Source organism: Bos indicus x Bos taurus, chromosome 7 (assembly GCF_003369695.1).
Source record: "Bos indicus x Bos taurus breed Angus x Brahman F1 hybrid chromosome 7, Bos_hybrid_MaternalHap_v2.0, whole genome shotgun sequence".
In the NCBI taxonomy this organism is placed as follows: Eukaryota; Metazoa; Chordata; class Mammalia; order Artiodactyla; family Bovidae; genus Bos; species Bos indicus x Bos taurus.
In genome coordinates this window covers 29,685,306-29,701,270 of record NC_040082.1, presented here as the reverse complement: position 1 = coordinate 29,701,270, position 15,965 = coordinate 29,685,306, and positions in this window count along the sequence as shown.

Below are 15,965 nucleotides of genomic sequence, written 5' to 3'. Positions count from 1 at the left end.
ATTCCAGATAAAAGCTGCTCTGTGAGTCTTGGTCTGTGAGTGGAGCTGACCTGTGATAGACATGTAACATGAGTGGAAAATCAACCTGCTCATTTGGAGTTGTTTATTCCTGCAGCATTACTTAGCCTATACTGACCTTTGCACGTTTCCATCCGCACTACAGCAGCCGCATAGTTGTTTAGGTAGTTTGTATAACATTTTGCTTAGGCTTTTTATTTACCTATTTATCCTTTCCTAAAGACCAAATTTAAACAATTTATTTTTCCTTCTTTGATAACAGAATCCCAACTTTTGTTCTAGCTGCAATGTGCCCAACTAATAGTTTGATTTTGTTTGTCATTGTTTAGTTGCTCAATTGTGTCTGACTCTTTTGCGACACCGTGGACTATATAGCCTGCCAGGTTCCTCTGTCCATAGGATTTCCCAGGCAAGAATACTAGAGCGTGTTATTATTTCTTTCTCCAGGGTATCCTCCTAACCCAGTGATCAAACCTGTGTCTTCTGCATTGGCAGGTGAATTCTTTACCACTGAACCACTAGTGAATCCCTCTAGTTTGATTAGTCTAAACCAATCACAGCAACTCTGTTCCTCCTTGAGAGTATTAAAATTGGTCTACAGATAAGCGTCTTATCAGGGCTTCCCAGACAGAGGAGCTTGGTGGGCTACAGACCATAGGGTCACAAAGAACCATACACAATGGAGAATGCAAGCATCTGATCTGGCTCTGAAAGTGACAGTGAAAGTGAAAGTCGATGAGTTGTGTCTGACTCTTTGTGACCCCATGGACTATACAGTCCATGGCATTCTCCAGGCTGGAATACTGGAGTGGGTAGCTTTCCCCTTCTCCAGGGGATCTTCCCAACTCAGGGATCGAACCCAGGTCTCCCGCATTTCAAGCAGACTCTTTACCAGCGGAGCCACAGATCTAACTCTGAGATTTAAGGGGAATCTGCTAGAGGACTCAGGACATACTGTTCCTCTCTGAGAAGAGCAGCATGCAAAGAGGAAGTTGTTTCTGTCCACTTTTAGCTTTGAAAGCTGTAGTATAAGAATGTGATGCCTGGAACTATGGCCACAAAAGCAGTGAAATCAAGAATAGAAAGAGCTGGAGTCTTTGATGACACAATTGAACCATCAAATCAAGCTTAGGATTGCTGACCTAGACTTAGTGAACTATTAACATCCTTATAGTTCAAGCTGTAAGTCTGATTTTTCTTTTCCTTGCCATCAAAGGAACACCAGCCAGCTGCTGTATTGAGCAACAGCAACTCCACAGCTTAGATCATAGATTTAGGCAAGCAGGGCTGCCTTTCAATGCTCAACGTGAGTTTGGTCTTTTTTATAGTTTCTTGGAACAGTCTTCATTTTGGCATTCTGTGATCATCCAGTATTTCCAGATATTTCTTGTTTTTTATAGTAGTTTTCTATTTCACAAACCATGTTTTATTACTTTTGTTTAGTCGCTAAGTCGTGTCCAACCATTTGGTGACCCCACCAACTGTAGGCTGCCAGGCTTCTCAGTCCATGGAGTTTCCCAGGCAAGAATACTGGAGTGGGTTGCCATTTCCGTGCTTTATGACTTGTGTTTGTGGATCCTTGAAAAGATCTCAAAAATCTGGTCATTCTTTAATTTTTATAGGTATCTGTTTCTTTGTTGTGGTACCTGAGTTTGCGTTCTGGACATCATGTAGGAGTGTTACTTTCATTTTACATTTCTGGAAACACATAAACATCTCAATTGTTGCTGTGCTGCTTTCCTTTCATCTCTGTTTTATACATATTTCATTTTTGCCAAAAATGTTTTAATATTTGGTGTCCCTTTTTATTGCTTATGCTACCATGTACTTCTTTTGTCCTTGTAAATAAGAGAAAAATATACAAAATTTATCTTGTGCAATTATTTAAATCAATCCTGGTAGCTATTTTGAAAAATTCCCCTAAGAGCAGCTAAGTTACTATTAAACTAATAGCTTTTTTTTTTTCCTGAGTGGTCCATGTTCATAAACGTCACAATAGCTATTTCTTTTAATTTATATTTTCCTGTTTTAATTTGCTTAGTATAAATTAGCTAGCAATTGATTGTATTTGCAATTTTTCTCCACTTTTTATATCCTCCATTTTATGGACAGGCTGCCCTTAGGTCAAGTTTTGTTGCTACTTGGCACCTGTGAATTCTTAGCATTCTTTCTTAGATTTATGCCTTGAATCAGGAAAGCTTTATTTAAAAATCTGTTTTTGAACATTGGCCCATAAAATTTTCTTGGATAGACTAATGTACCCAGTTCTCAAGGAGTTTAATGGCTCTTTCACCTTGTTGATTTATTGTGGGTTTTTTTTTTTTTTTTTTTTTTCTTTTTTGGGAGCATTTCCATTCTTCCATCAGCTCACAGAAACCTTGAAACATCTGTGCTTGGGAGAACAGTGGTCACATGGAAATGAAAAGCACATTTAGCTGCTTTGTTGCTGCATATCATATGGCAAATAAAAGTCATAGGCCCTTGACATTCCAGACAGCCAGTGGTGTACAAACAGCTTGTGTTCTGATGGTCTGTATACCAGTTGGTTATTTGAAATGCATTTCCCCATGGAAACAAGGTTAAGAGGTTTCTAGGTTAGTTCATAAAAGCCTGTTTCACCCAGAAAATAACTAAAATTCTACAGATTGCTGTAAGAGCAGAATATTTTGAGTCTTAAAGAGCTAGAAAAGCAATACAATTGAATAAGAAAGAGATTTTAAAAACGTATGTTGAAGCTGATTGTCAAGGAAAAACAAATTTAACTAGATGGGGATATAATTGTCAGGGGTGTTGGGGGGGGCATATGGGGATATGAAATTGGCAGGGAGCCAATTTCCACACAGCAGTGAGGGAAGGGGCCATTTTGTAAGATGGATGCTGGGAACTAGAGGAAGTGAAGCCAAGGGAAAGGGTAGGTGATTTGGCGGCAATTTCGCTCAGATAAATTCCATGGTTTCAAAGAGTAAAGCATAAGGGATAACTTGAGAAATGTTCAAAAGTTTTGATTCAAAATAAAAAAGCTATTTTAGGGACTTCCCTGGTGGTCTAGCAGTTACGACTGTGCTTCCAATACAAGGGGCACCAGGTGGATCCATGATTGAGGAACATCATGGGTGTGTTCATCCATGGGTGTGTTCATGTGGAACATCATTCCACATGCCACGTAGCATGCACATTTTAAAAAAAATTTTTAATTAAAAAAAGCTACTTTATATTTGTTATAGGTTAGATCCTTGGGTTGGGAAGATCCCCTGGAGAAGGAAATGGCAACCCACTTCAGTATCCTTGCCTAGGAAATCCCATCAACAGAGGAGACTAGCAGGCTGCAGTCCATGGGGTTGCAAAGAGTCAGACACAACTTGGTGATAAAATAGCAACAGCAACATTTGTTGCAATGTGATTATGTGTGATTACAAACTGTCTTGTGCATTTGCAGGGACAGAGTTGGAGAGAGCTAGCTTAGTAACTAGGTCCCCAGGAGCAAAGAATAAAGTAGCTCCCCATGCAGGGTTTGTAGGAACTAGTTCACAAACTGACAGTTTGCTAACCCCTTTATCAGCTTACGGAAGTGGGTTTATATATATAAACCTAATGTCAGCAATACCTGTCATTTATATAAAAGTGATATTTTAATTCCTTAAATAGGAAGGGCAAAATCTTCTGAATAAAAGACAGGCCTTTAAATTTAAATAAATGCAATTGTACTATAAACTTACTACACTGTTCTTACTTTTCTAATTTCACAGAGAAACAGTGAAACTTTATAAACCCAATGTTTTGAGAAACACGGTCTAGATGACTTCCTAAATGTCTTTTCTGCAAGATGACATATGACACATTTTGATATTTTTTGAAATAAAAGCCTGCTAAAAATATGAGTGTGTCTGTGTGTGTGTGTGCTCATTTGCTCAGTCGTATCTCTTTGCGACCTCATGAATGATAACCCACCAGGCTCCCCTATCCATGGGATTATTCCAGAATACTGGAGTGGATCGCATTTCCTTCTCCAGGGGATCTTCCCAACCCAGGGGTTGAAACTATGTACTATTGTTTTACTTTGTTGCCCAAGCAGCACCCCACCAGTTGCCCTAAAGGGAATACTCCAGTTTCCGTGCCTCAGTGGGCAGTGGGCTCTTTAGGATAAACTAAGGATGATGGCACTGCTGGAACCAGAGGTGGCCCCAGAGAGGTTTAGCTGTAAAAAAGTTAACCAGAGAAGTGCCTTTGATAAAGGCTTTGAGAAATTATCTTTTTCTTGACCATTTGACAATTTAGACTTGAAAATGCTCAAGGGATAATGTTACTGTGGTCATACAGAAAAGTTAGAAATAAAGTTCCAGAGGAGGTCTCAGTGACTGGAAATCCAGAATTTCCTAACATCTCAGCATCTGTTCATCTGATCCAATCCTAATCAGCAAAATTCTCTTTCCAAATGCACTGCAGTCCACCCCATGTGACCTTGTATAAGTCTAGCTTCACATCTTGATTTCAAAGCAATTTCAATAATAACTTTTATTCTTAAAAAATAATGATATTCCTTGCCATTAAGACAACTGAACATATTTCAAAAGTTCCCATGATCTTTAATGGAGCAGGACATAAAACCAGGAGATCATGAGCTAAAATTTAGCTCCTTAACTTCAAAAATGTCTCCTGGTGGTCTGGTGGTTAAGAATCTGCCATCCAAGGATGGGGACACAGGTTCAGTCCCTGGTGGGGGATCTGAGATCCCACAGGCTGCGGGACAACTAAGCCTGAGTGCCACAAATGAGCCTGTGTTCTCTGGAACCCGTGTTCAGGAACTAGAGAGAGGTCTGCGCGCTGCAACAGAGAGCCCTCAGCGAAGCTCCTCTGTGCCACAGCTAGGACCCAGTGCAGCCAAAGAAACATTTAAAAACAAACAAACAACGTCACCGTCAAAGTCATCAGAGTTGGGGCAATTTCTCATTTTTCTTCGGATGCTGTTTATTTTTTCTTAAGTATGTTTTATTGACATATAGTTGATTTACAATGTTGTGTTAATTTCTACTGTACAGCAAAGTAGTTCAGTTACATATACATTCTTTTTCATATTCTTTTCCATTATGGCTTATCATCGGATATTTAATATAGTTCCCTATGCTATACAATAGGACCACCTGGTGTTTATCCGTTCTATTTATATATATATATATAATAGTTTGTATCAGATATTATTTAGAAATAAGGTTCTAAGTATTCCCAGAATATTTTGTCTTCCATAAAGGCAATTTATGATCCAGCTTCCTTGTTCTCTTCCGCAATTACTGTGCTTGCCAATTTGTATTTGGGATTAAAATAGCCCGAACATGGATGTACTCTTTGAGTGAAAACTTAGCGCACTTACCAACAGGAGCTAATTTTGTCATAAATAATAATTGCAGCAGTAGATATCAGCAACTGCAATATCATGAGTCATATAAATAAATACATTGACAGTTAACTTCACACAACTCATGCAAACAAAGACAAATAAAAGTAAATGAAAATGCATATACAACACATTGTAAGAACTCTCAGGCTTGTGTCTTCTGAAGTTTTCTCTTTCCCCCAGCCCAGGATATATGGATTTTGGAGGTTTCCTTTCTAATCTGTCTGGTTCACATTGACTTCTTAATAGAAACATCACAGAATCTATAGACTTAGTTAAGACCTAGAGACTGCTGTTACACAGAACAGCACAATTTTAGAAAATGAATGTGCATTTCAGGCCTAATTTTCACAGTCGATCCTAGCACTAAAGGAGAACAGAGCTATAATTTGAACAAAATATGACTATTGAATCCTACAAGAGGAAATGAAATGTATTCCTGTGCCCACTGCCAGGCAATGTTCCTTGGCTCCAAAGTCTAGCCAGGGGCAATGCCAGATGGTCCTTCCTGGGAAATCAAGCTCGCCTCCAGCATAGGAAATCCAAATGACTCAATCCCACAGGAAATGCTTTATTGTCCATGACCATAAACTTGGTGAGAAATAAAAGAATGAGAGTGGCAGTGACTGAAGATTGATCAAAGGAAGGAAGCTGTTAAATAATTGAGACTTGTGCTTTTCTTGGCATTTTGGCTAACACCAGGGATTGTGGTATTAAAACAATAGAGTTGAATTATTAACTGGGTAGAATAATAATAGCTAACTAATGGGTACATACCATGTCCCTAGAACTGTGTTAAAAATGTACATGTATTAATACAACAACCCTATGAGGTCAGTTCATTATCATTATCATCCCTAATCACAGACATGGACATCAATGAACAAATTTCCACTGGATTCTGGAGTGCCAGCTCATAGAGTTCCCCAAAGTCTTACCTTTGATGAATGGCAGAGCCAGGATTTGAACTCTGATCTGTTTGATGGTTGATATTATGCCTAACAGTATCATGACACATTCCAGCACTGATATAAAACAATACTGCCTCAAACATGCTACATTTTGAGCGTTAAGAGGCTCCATTGTGCTTTGCCTCTCTTAGATAACATTGTCAGGGAGCTTTTTTATCTTGCTTTTTACTTCCCAGATCCTTACTGATGTGTCTCATCCTGACTTGTCTTCTTCAGTTCAAATTACATATGCTCTGGTCTCTGCTAAAAATAGGATTTGCCCATCGATCATTTTAAAAAATGGCTTCAGTGGTGACATTTATCCTCTGCTAAAAAAGCCTTCTAATTTTCATGCTGCTGTGCTGTGGATGGACCACAGCTAAGCCTGGAAAAAAGTAAAGCCTGAAGTAAACCAAACCCTATAAATTATATTATTATTTGGACAATTGAATTCCTACATAAATTCTGAAAGGTGGAAGGCGGGATCAGATTTATAATATTATTTAATATACAGCCTGGAGCCCACAGGAGAGATGCGAATACAGGCTCCTTCAAGTCACCTTTCTTCGCCCTTGAATCTTTCCCTAGCAAAACTCCTCCTCTCCCATGGCCAAGTCAGGTGCGTCATCTTTGTGGTCTAAGACCTGTGGTTTCAGGTGAACTTTTAAAAGTGCCTAGAGTTAAAAACGAGAACAAAAAGACTAGCTAAAATGCACGGCGCATTTGTATGCAAGGCTAAGCGATGTAAGTGATCATTAACTACTCTTTAAGGGAAGGCCTAGGGTCCTGAGCAATTGCACAAGTCCCCTGAGTTATTCACTCAGCCAGAAAGTGGCAAAGAGTTGGGATTTGAACTTTGAGCCTTAAACATGAGGGTTTTTTCTCCCGTCCTGGAATCTGTCTAAAAGTTACCAAATACTTCCAGGGTGGGTCCCTGTGCACCACCTTGCAGGGAAAACAGATCTATTATCAGTCATGATCGCTCTTCAAGAAGTCCACAATCTGACTAGTAAGATAAAATATAATGGGAATTATCCACCAAAATAAGTAATATTTCAAGAGCTGTCTCCTGAAATACATATTGGCTGTCCAGGGCATTTTACCAATTCTAATTGCCATGTGAGTTCAGAGGAGGCTGGGGGAGGGGAGGGTTAGAGTGGGGGCCTCAGAGCAGAGGTAGGGCTTAGCTGGCCTGCAGAAAAGATCAGTTTTCCCAGATGGTGCAGTTTTCTAGGTGAGAGCAGGGCCAATCCTAGGGGTTAGGGCAGGTGAGTACAGTCCACTGGACACAGATTGGACTAGAAAGACTTGCAGGGCTATTTAAGGAACTCAGGTATTAATATCATTCTCCAGTCTGCAGGGAACCACTGAAGGTTTTGAACAGGAAATGTATGCAGACAAAAGAAGTCATTTGCTCAATCCTTTAGTAGAGGGGATGGCAATAGGGCAACTGCTGATATGGTGTATGTGGCTGCCCAGTATATTTTGAAGTAAATGTTTTTGTTGAAATATAAAATAGTGATGATAATAAAGTGCAAGTCAAAATGTTGCAGTGGGGATTAAATGAGTTAATTTAAGAAAAAGACCAAGCACATAGTAAGTGCTATGTAAGTAAGTGTGTTTACTGCCATCACTATTATTACTTATGACCCTACCAGACTCCTGGGCTTTTTCAGGCCAAAACTTACTTGGTGGGAAAATGCCAGCTAGGACTAGAGACTCACCTGAGTTATTTGCACTGGAGGAAATCTCCAGTATGTTTAGTTCAAAAAAATGGAGGGAGGTAACCACGGTGGTCAAAGCAACTGGGCAGATATGCCCTTGACCGAGGTTTCCAAGACTTCCAGAATGCTAAAGGCTCACCCTACTCCTCATCACTCCCTTCTCTTTATTTCTGCCCTCCTCAAACTCCAGTACCTGTTTTCTCTACATGAAATCAAGTGTGTGTGTGTGTGTCCCAACCAGATTCTGGGTCTTATGTTACCATCTAGAGTTCCTACTTTTCCACTGAAGCCTTATTGTTATTTGGTAATTTTTAAATCTAGAGAGGAGTCCTCCTTTGTGGGAGCAGAAGTTTGTTCGGTAGATTTTTGCCTCTTAGGCAGGGATGCCCTCATTTTGTGGGGTAGATAGGATTGCAGGATGAAAAGATCCCTAGCAGGGATCCACACTGTCAGGGCAAGTCCTACCATGTGACAAATTTTAGCAAGTGTCTGGGCCTGGGATGGTGGGCAGAAGTGTGCCCTCCATTCTCTTGAGTTCTTCCCTTGGAAGTAGTCCAACTGCCCAGACTCAGATGGGATAGCAATTGAGCTGCTGCTGCTGCTGCTAAGTCGCTTCAGTCATGACCGACTCTGTGTGACCCCACAGACGGCAGCCCGCCAGGCTCCCCCGTCCCTGGGATTCTCCAGGCAAGAACACTGGAGTGGGTTGCCATTTCCTTCTCCAATGCATGAAAGTGAAAAGTGAAAGTGAAGTCACTCAGTCATGGCTGACTCTTAGCGACCCCATGGACCGCAGCCCACCAGGCTCCTCTGTCCATGGGATTTTCCAGGCAAGAGTACTGGAGTGGGGTGCCACTGCCTTAGCAATTGAGCAGTGAGGGTTAAATTGTGGTCTGATGCTCCAGAAGCTCCTTGGCTATCTTCCACATCTAAGTAAAGAGAAAGTTTTAGTCTTTACCCTAGAGTTTCAAGTGAGAGTCCTCACATTCACTCTGATTGGACTGGCTTAGATCAATCATTCCAAGTGGGAGAGAGAGAATATTCTGGTGGCTTGAGCAGATTAGAGTACACTCCTGGTTATACTCGTACTTGTAGGGTATTGTTAGGGAAGAGGAGTGGAGAGGAATTTGGGGTGGCGATAACCAACACTAGTCACAGCTAGGTTCAGTGCAGCTTAGCTTGGACTGAGACCTCCGTTGAGGTTCAGAAATGAGTAAGACAGGGTCCCTGGCCTCAGGGAGCTTTGTCCAGTAACAGAGATAGACATACAGATAATTCCAAACTGTGGTGAATGCTTATAGAGATAATATGACTGTTGCACATGGAAAGAAGACTAAATCCAGCTGGAAGTCAGTGAGGCCTCCATAGAGGAAAAATAACCAAGCAATTTCTTGCAGGATAAGCAGAAATAAGCATTTCACACTTGTCAAATGAAGACAGAAGGCTGCTCTTAGAGAAGTGTTAGTTGCTCAATTATGTCCAACTCTTTGCGACCCCATGGACTGTAGCCCACCAGAGTCTTCTGTTCATGGAATTCTCCAGGCAAGAATACTGGAGAGGGTTGCCATTCCCATCTCCAGAGGATCTTCCCAACCCAGAGATAGTATCTGGGTCTCTTGCATTGCAGATGGATTCTTTACTGTCTAAACCAAAGCTCTTACAGAAAGAAACAGATAAAGAGCTAGAAGTATGAAACAGTCATTTATTCAATGAGCACCACTGAACATGGTGAAAGCTGAGATCTACCAGAAGTCTGGAGTTATTGGAGATTAATATTTGAAGTGCTTGGAAATTAAAATTTGAATTTTGAAGTTCTTGGAGAGTAATATTTGAAATGGTAGACGATGAGACTAACCTGGAATTGAGACCAGGTCACAGAGAGCCCTCTGTGCCAGAAAAGGAACTCGGGCTTTATGTAGTGAGAGATGGAATTTGAGTCAGGGAATCTGATGTGGACTGGTGTTAAAGAATCTCACCAATTAGTTTTAGCAAGTCTCTCCTTTCCTCAGTCTTATCGTAACTCACCAACTTGGAAAGTGCTCACAAATTATGAACTGTGTTTTGGCATCTCTTTCTTTTTGTTAATCATCTAGCTCAATCACCTAGTTTTTCTGATGGCCACAGGGAAAACTCATTTTGGCCTTTCGTCTTGCCTTGCATTATAAACAAGGCAAGAAAAAGTTGTGTATTTGCTTGCCCTCTTGTATAAAATGGGAAACTATTAGAGGCTCTTTTTTTTTTGCACCCTTTTCCACCTTTATTGAGATATAATTGACATACAACATTTATGAGTTTAAGGTATACAACATAATGATTTGATATGTATATATTGTGAGCTGATCAACATAAGTTTAGTGAACATGTGTAACTTCACAGTTACAATTTTCTTGTGATGAGATTAATCTCCAGTCATTTAGCAACTTTCAAGTATATAATACAGTATTATTAACTGTAGGCACCGTGTGTACATTGCATCCCCAGAACTTACCTATCTAGTAACCGAAAGTTTGTACCTTTTGACCACCTCACCCATTTCTACCATCTCCTACCTGTCAACAGCACTTTTTAAAAAAATTATTTTTAATTGGAGGATAATTGCTTTACAGTGTTGTAAAGCAATATGTATAATGTTTCTGCTATATAATGTGAATTAGCTATAAGTTTTCATATATCCCCTCCCCTCTTGAGCCTTCCTCCCACCCCTCAATCCCACCCCTCTAGGTCGTTACAGAGTACACAGCTGAGCTCCCTATGCTATATAGCAGCTTCCTACTAGATGTCTATTTTATACATGATTGTGTATATATGTCAGTGCTTCAGTCTTATTCATATTTGTTTCTACCATCATCACCATAACAAGTAAGAAGTTGATAAACGTTTGTTGATCTCTTGATGATCTGGGTCACAGAGGCCATTAAGCTGGTTTACAGAATAAATTCATTTCCAGTTTGAGAAAATAGAGTTGGGAGTTTTGGAAAGTTGACTGCAAGGTTGTATGTTTTGAAGTCTAGGGCTGAGGTGCTAAGAGCACAGCCCTGGCATGCTTTTGAAGCAGAGAGTTAGGTATTTATCTGGTGTTTGCCAGTCTTGGGGCTGCTTGCTCTCACAGTCACTTCTTGCCCTTCCCCGCCACACACACACTTTGTATTTGCCGGCTCAGGGTGAGTGCAGCCAACAAGAAGGCAGGTGAATTTGAAGGCAGGAGAGAGTCATCCAGTTCTCTCCCTCTCTCCCCCATCTCTGCCTGGCTGAGTCTGCAGCAATAGCTGAGCCTTCCCTGGCTTCACCTCCTGCCAGACATGCCCACATGATACCAGCTTCTGCCCAGCTATGCCAGGGACCCAGGAATTCATCTTCTCCCTTTGTCTCTGCAGCCCAGAAGCTGTACTGACTTCCTGCCTTTCTTCATCTCTGAGTTTCCACCCTGAACCCCGTTTGACTCCTTTGGTCTTCCATCCCTGAATTAAGTTCTCTCTATGTAAAATATTCAAATTTTCCTTACTGAATCCTGAATGATATAAGATCTCCCCGTATCCCTTCTACCAATTCTTTTAACTATTAGGTTGACCTGTAAGATATTACAGGAAAATCTGAACAAACTTTTTGGCCAACCCAATAAATATTTGGCCCAGAATTCAATGTCATACTCCACTTCTCTTCTCCTCCCTTCCTCCAGTTTTTCCTCTTTATGATCCAGGGCTTTTGTGTTGTTCTGTTTCTCCTGTTAGGAAAGAATATGAGTTGATAAATCCATTCACACAAAGATGTGTACCCCTACTGAGAGTATATGCATTTTTAATAAATGCACAGGGACATAGTAATAATAAACTCAGAGTAATGACTCACAGATGGTGGAATTTCTCTTTCTTAGTGCCCTTCAGAGGCCTCTGCTGTCCGTGCAGACTCCACTTCTGGGTTTTATATGAGCATCACCCTGCCTCCCACAGCATTCCTTGCCTAGATGTCTATCTTTGGCCACAAGGAATGTGGATGGAGCACCAAAATCCATCTCTGGCATTGGAAAATCAATTCAGAACACATGGATTGTGAGCGGTCAATAAGTAAATGTCTTTTTCAAATACAAAGTACATGTGTGTGCATACTCCACTTCTCTTCTCCTCCCTTCCTCCAGTTTTTCCTCCAGTCAGTCATGTCAGACTCTTTGCAACCCTTTGGATTGTAGCCCGCCAGACTCCTCTGTCCATGGGATTTTTCAGGCAAGAATACTGGGGTAGGTTGTCATTTTCCTCTTCCAGGGGATCTTCCTGACACAGGGATTGAACCCACATCTCCCATGTCTCCTGCACTGTAGGCAGATCTTTACCTGCTGAGCCATCAGGAAGCTTTGTGTGTATGTATATATATACGTATATATTTACAATTTTTACTAAAGCCTGCATAAGTAATGATAATCCACAGTATAAGATTATCTTCCCATACTCCTTAAGAACTAAGACTAGGAGTTACAGAATCTCATTTTATTTGCCTTAGGCAAACATACGCTACTCTACCTGTGTTTTTGACTCTGACACATTTATTGAACATGGTAATTTTACCATTTAAAATAAATGGTACAAATTTAACTGCATAAAGATTTGATAAAAGCTCCACCATAGTAAATCTTAGGTCATCTGGTAACTAGCCACTTCCACCCTTAAGTTTCTCAGATGGACTTGAACCTTGAATGGCCTTAAAAGCCAGCTCTTGGGAACAAAGAAGTCATGCACTGGCTTCAGGATTAGGGAGATCAACCATTCCATTTGTTGGGGTCTGGGGAGTTTCCCAGGATGTAGGAATTTCAATGCTAAAACCAGAGTCCTGAGAATCTGGGACAAGGTAGTCACCCTGTGAAGGCCAGATTTCAGAGGAGAAGTAAGGCTCTGAAACTCACAGCCAATGAGCTGTGGTTGACCGCTGCCATGTAGAAGGAAAGCAGCTCTCTGATTGGCTGTGGAGGCTGACACCCAGAAGCAAAACAGTTCTCTGATTGGCTGTTCATGACTGGGCGAGGTTAGTCTTTTAAGTGCACTGTGCTGTGGATACAAGTGAAATAACCCAATAGAAGACAGACTGAGAAAAACAGAAAAAGGAGCAGTGAGAGGGTATGAGAAGAGCAGTATTCACCAGGCAGCCTGCAGTGGATCCTGGCAGAGGAAGAGAGAAAATGAAGAGAAAGAAGATAAGTGGTTTTACTGTGGAGGTCCAGATGAGATAAACGGTTTTGTACAGGCAGATAGGCCTCACAGGGGCTTCCCTGGTGGCTCAGTGGTAAAAAATCTGCCTGCCAAGCAGGAGACATGAGCTCCCTGGATCAGGAAGATCCCCTGGAGAAGGAAAGGGCAACCCACTCCAGTATTCTTGCCTGGAGAATTCCATGGACAGAGGAGCCTGGTGGGCTACAGTTCATGAGGTTGCAAAGAATCGAACATAACTGAGTGACTGAACATGCTCATGCATGTGGGCGCGCGCACACACACACACACAATTGTTAAGAGGCCACAGGGCTGCTTCCTTACGAGGATTCACTCGAAGATCTGTATATAGTCTCCTGCTCCAGTCTCACTGAGCTGCCAGCTGTGGTGGTCTTTATCTAGTATCTCCTTGAAGCTCAAATCACCTCCGTGCAACTCCGAGCCAGAGTTACCCTCAGGCCAGTGGGAATGGAGATTGGCAAGGGGAAGCACCACTCACCTTTACCAACCCATCTCAAGCGTGGAATTGGTCCTTTAATTTCCATCAGAACAACAGAGAACAGAAGGTTCTGACAACATAGAGAATGCAGATGTTAACATGGAGATGAAGGGAGAAGTTCCCTGCTAGAGAAAAATTTTCTCTCTTCCTTCGGCACAAACCTTCCTCTCCAGTTTTCACTTGTCATAGAATCGGCCTCTTAGAATGATTCTATGGAAGGAAGAATCACTCTCATTAGGAGAAAACATAGGTCCTGTCTGGGCTGATTTTAAGCCACTAATGGGACTAAAGAGTCCAGCACAAGCCATTTGTGGTCTCCTGTGTTAAATAACACACCTTGAGTAGGGAGGACCTCCATGGTCCAGACCACAATGGGGCTTTGCCGAGCTTGGTGCAGCCCCTCTTCCTCTCTCCTACCTGTGGGCTGAAGCTCCCACCCGTCATTTATGTTGTGAATATCCCAGCAACAGCTACTCGTCATCACCTATGAAAAACCACCAAATAATTTCTCAAGAACAAAGACAGGATTTCTACTTCGGACCCTAAACAACCACAATATAGGACAAAATATATGAAGCAGTGGTTTCCAGACACAGGGAAAGAGGCAGGAAGGCACTTGGGAGTCCTTGAGTGAGGGAGGCAAATGAGATGAGCCCTACAAGTGGCCCCACCACCCATCCTGGAGAGAGCTGCCAGGCTGCAGAGCTTAAAGGGAGAACCCCATGAAGACCTGGTGGCCTCACTGAGGTGAAGAGACAAGACTGAGTGCAGGGAAGCCAGTGGCTAGAATACACAGAACAGGGTGCTGGAGAGGAGACAGCTACATAAAGAGAGAGCTACGAATCTACAGAAAGTTCCCCTTCAGTCTTCAGCTGAGCCCAGATCAGCTCATGCATGTGAGAAAATGACTAAAGTCAGAACAAGAAAAAAAGAAGCAAGAGGAAAAATCTCCAGAGTTTACACCACTTCCTAGAAGAATGGACATATCTCCTAACACAGGGAGCATGAAGTCGAGTCCTCGGCTGAGTGGGCTAAACGAACTTAAATGAAAGGCTGTTCTGAACCTCCCTGAAAAGAAGGCTTAAAAGTAGGCCTTCTAAAGATTGAACTATTTTCAAGTTACTTAACTGAGTTCCAGAACAAAGTAGAAAATATTTAAAGCAGTGTATTGCAACAAACACACACACAATGAAAGCAACAAAACTGAAAGTGTAAAATTCGCAGTGTCTGTGCATGCGCGTGTGTGTGCGTGCTCAGTCACTTCAGTCGACTCTTTGCAACCCCACAGACTGTAGCCCGCCAGAACAAAGATAATCCGTTTGTCCACTGGATTATCCTGGTAAGAATACTTCCTTAGGCATCTAACCAAATATGGCAAAGACTCAGGAAAATGTGGCTCTTTGGAAAGAGAAAATGAAATTAATGAGTAGGCCCAGAAATGACACAAATGACAGAAACAATAAAATGGAAGGATAAGGACATTAAAACAGCTATTATAAATATACTCCCATATGTTTGATAAGGTAAAAGAAAGCATGAGCATGATGAAGAGGAAAATGGAAGACAAAAAGACCCAATCAAACTTTTAAAGATGAAATAATGTTTGAGATGAAAAATACACTGTATGGGTTAACAGCAGATGATACACCATAATAAAGTAGAGTTTATCCTGGGAAGGCAAGGTTTATTTAACACTATTATTTAAAGCTATTGCTTCACCATATTGAATGATTTAAAAAGTAAAACCATATGAACATAAGAAAAAGCGTCTGCCAAAATTCAATATCCAATCATGATTAAAAAAAAAAACTCTCTGCAAACCAGGAATAGCTGGGAACTTCTTCCACCTGATTAATGGCCTCTATGAAAAACTTACAGATAACATCACACCTGGTGAATCCTTTCCTTCTAAGATAAGGAACAAGCAAGGATGTACATTCTTACCTCTTCTATTTAACATATTTTTTAGAGGACTTAGCCATTAGCAAAAGGCAAGAAATAGACATAAAAGACATACTGATATGAAAGGAAGAAATAAAAGTATTTTTATTAACAGATGACATCATTGTCTATGTAGAAAATTTTAAACTTATGAAAAGGTTGTAAGAACTTAGAAGTGAATATAGTGAGGTTTCAGGGTATGAGATCAATATGTTGAAATAAATTTTATATCTATATTACTGTCAATGAGAA